Source organism: Vanellus vanellus, assembly GCF_965231255.1.
Source record: "Vanellus vanellus genome assembly, chromosome: 10".
In the NCBI taxonomy this organism is placed as follows: domain Eukaryota; kingdom Metazoa; phylum Chordata; class Aves; order Charadriiformes; family Charadriidae; genus Vanellus; species Vanellus vanellus.
In genome coordinates this window covers 22,953,444-22,956,594 of record NC_138915.1, presented here as the reverse complement: position 1 = coordinate 22,956,594, position 3,151 = coordinate 22,953,444, and the positions used below count along the sequence as shown (strand labels likewise).

The 3,151-nt window shown below is 60.0% G+C and overlaps 1 long non-coding RNA gene across 1 annotated transcript; it reads left to right on the top strand.

The window, feature by feature from the left end:
* Positions 1-2,883, top strand: LOC309675964. Its single transcript, XR_014269556.1, has 4 exons — positions 1-76; positions 269-587; positions 1,754-1,838; positions 2,432-2,883. It is a non-coding gene; the product is annotated as an uncharacterized lncRNA (long non-coding RNA).
* The last annotated feature ends 268 nt before the right edge of the window (positions 2,884-3,151 follow it).

Genomic DNA, 3,151 nt, shown 5'->3' with positions numbered 1-3,151 from the left:
GAAATTGGTGCCATGGGATGAATAAATAGGAAGGGACCCCGGGGCTGCTGTGCCGGGACAGAGCGGATTAATAAAGGTAAAGTGCATTTGGGCGATCCCTTAGGGGCAGAGGGCAGAGCGGGGTGCCCAGGCCCTGCTGGGAAGCCGGAGATGACAGGGGAGGGCGACACTTTATTAATAAGCCACTAATGACCGTCTCTTTGACGTTTCCTGAAATCTCGGCGGTGTTGGCTTTGCCTCCTCTGCTCGGGGAGCGCTCTGATGTCAGCAGCCAGAAATCCCGCTCAACCGGCCTGACGCGCCAATGAAGGAAAGTCAGCTCATGGGCCCTCTTATCTCCCCTCCGCCCCCAAATCGCCATCCACTTCAGGCATCAGAGGGAACCTAATTGTCTCTCGAGCTTCCTTTTCGTGCTCAGACACCTCAGGTGACTCGGGTATTTTCTCTCTCTCTCTCTTTTTTTTTTTTTTTTTTTTTTTTTCTTGTTTCCTAAACAGATCGGTTTCAAAGGCAGCGCTGGTGCAGGTGTCTGTGTTTACGTGATAAATATCTACCAAATAACTGGGGGAGAGGCCCTGCTTCCCCAGGTGCTTGCTGCCTCTCTGAGGGATCTGCCTGGGGTTCTGGTGCCTCTCCCGGCTAAGCGGGGCGAGAGTTCGCGTTGGGGAAGGACACGGGTTGCTGCTCGCCTTCCCGCTTTTCCCTTATCCCCCAAAGCAGAGGAAAGTGGGGACTTTTGGGTGGAAAGGGCCAGTGCGGAGGGGTTTTCCAGGGAATGGGACCTTTGCAGGGACACGGCACCGTTCCTCAGAGTGGCTTTTGTAATGAGAAGGGCAGATGTCTGCGGGAACGGGCCCTAGAGGGGGAGTGGGGGGGGGCTCCCATCTCCAATTATCTGACCCACTAAGGTCTGACTCTGACCCTCGTCCTCCTCCGCCCTGCGGAGTGCTGGACCAGGCACGCTCCCAGGCCGAGTTTTCCTTTCCTGGGCTGGGGAGACAGGGAGAAACTTGGAGGGAGGTGGGAGATGCTGAGCTCTTGCCCTGGCACCAACGGCGGCAAACTGCTCCCCCAGCCCCGCCATCCTGCTGGAGTGAGGCAACAGGAGCAGGCTGCAGAGAGCTCCTCACAAGGGCCCCCCCTCTCCTTAAACGCTGTGGGGGTCTCGGGGGGTCCTGCAGGGAAGGAAGCCATAGCCCCCCCCCTGTTTGGCATGTGCCAAGGGCACGCACCGAGCCAAGGGCTGGCTGAGCATCACCGCTGTCCCCGGCAGGGAGAGGGGCACCCGGGTCCGCACGCCAGCCACCCCTGGAGGCAGGTCTCAAAATTCAGCCCGGGGCAAAGGGTCACCTACGTTGGACCTCAGGGAACCACACGGGGTCTTTCTGCCCTCTCTTCGCATCCCTCCCTCCCCAGGAACAAAGCCCGGGCTGGGGGACCAACTGGGATGAAACCCAAAGGCTGAGGGAGCTGCGCTGTAGGATGCGTCAGGGCGGTTTTTGTGGCGATGGAGAAGCAGGGGCTGCAGGCCGTGCGTACAGATATTTGCGTGTGTGTGTGTGTGTGTGAGCTTTGGTGTTTCATAGAGCACCAGCAGCGATAGCCAGCTGGCCCAAATTGCTCCAGAATTCAGGCACTTGCCTGCCACAGGAGTACCAGCACGGGCACAGCGGGGATGGAGGGAAGCGAGGTGCTGGAGCTGAGAGCAGAAGCATGTTAATGGAAGTGGGTTAAATGGGATCCACCTGTACAGGCACCTCTGAAGCACGGCAAAGCACCTACAGAGCCACCGTGCAGAGTGCCGGGGACACCCAGGGATGCGCTGCAGCATCAGCGAGGTGAGGTTCAGCGCGGTCCCTGCCGCAGCGTGGTCAGGGCTGTGCAGAGCCATGGTGGGGACGGGGAGGTGGGTGGGAAGTAGGAGACGCCACCAAGCCCTTACTCTGCCCACCAAAACGTGTCATGCCAGATGGGGAAGCACCAAGAGGCTTCAATCTACCCCAGCTGTAATTACCTGGGAAGTGAATGCAACCGTGCAGGCAATGCTGCAGGAGCGCCGTGTCTGTCTGGGCTGGACATGACGTGTTCCTGGTGACACTGCCCGTGCCAGGAGCGGGACGGGGTGGGGGGATCCGGGCACAGGGGCCACTGGGACTTGGCATGAGGAATCCCGGCATCCCGGTGCGTGCAGACCCACAGCTCCTGCGGTACGGTGTCATGGCGTGCATCCCTGCCAGGGGTGACCCACTGCTGCTGGCCGTGTCCCCGCTCCCTCTGCAGCCCTCCCCCAGAGAAAAGGTTTCCACCCTCTGCCCACCGCAGCAGGGAGAAGTGAAGGAACAGCACTACCGACCAAAACCTCGCTGCAGAGGTGCGACCATGCCACCAGCAGGCAGTTCAAAATCGGCTCCTTAGGTTGGCGTTTTCATAGGGACAAGCCATCAATGAGTCCGTCAGAGCAGCCGCAAACCACCAAACTCCAGCATGGGAAGAAGCGGCAGAGGAGACACCTAGGACAATAAACCGGCCAGGTGGGACCTACCTCATCCATGGGGGCATCGGACCAAGCATCTGATGGCTGGGCCTGTTTCTCAGGGCTTGGTGCTACCCCGAGCAGCTCACGGGCTGAGGACAGCCTGTGGGAAGCAGCTGAAGCATTAACCTCGGTGGTCAGGCACCGTGTCGGGCCAGTCTGGGCATGTTACTTGTCCTTTCTGAGCAGATCGGTGACCCATCTTCCCCCAGGAGCGGGCCGGGGAGGGAGACCCCTTTGCTGGGTTTCCCTTCCTCGGCAGCGGGACGCGGGGCAGGGAGGACATTGGAGGGCATCCGCTCACCCTGCCCGGCAGCACCTGCACCCGTCCCTCGTCCCCACCGTGGTGGCATGGGCGCAGGCAACGAGGGCGGACAACGGCGACAGAGCTGAGACGCCACGTGCACCTCGTTCTGCTCACCAGGCCCCATGGCCCCGGCCAGGCCCGCCTGCCGCGGCGACGTTTTTCCTGCCGCTTAGCCTGCTTCTGAAAAATCACTCCATTTATTTGTTTGATTGTTTCTGTTACACACACGCCTATATGACCCGGGGCAAACAGTTCATCCTTTTGGCTTGTGCAAACCCTTTCAGGAGGTTGGCTTGTTCCTCTTATCTGCG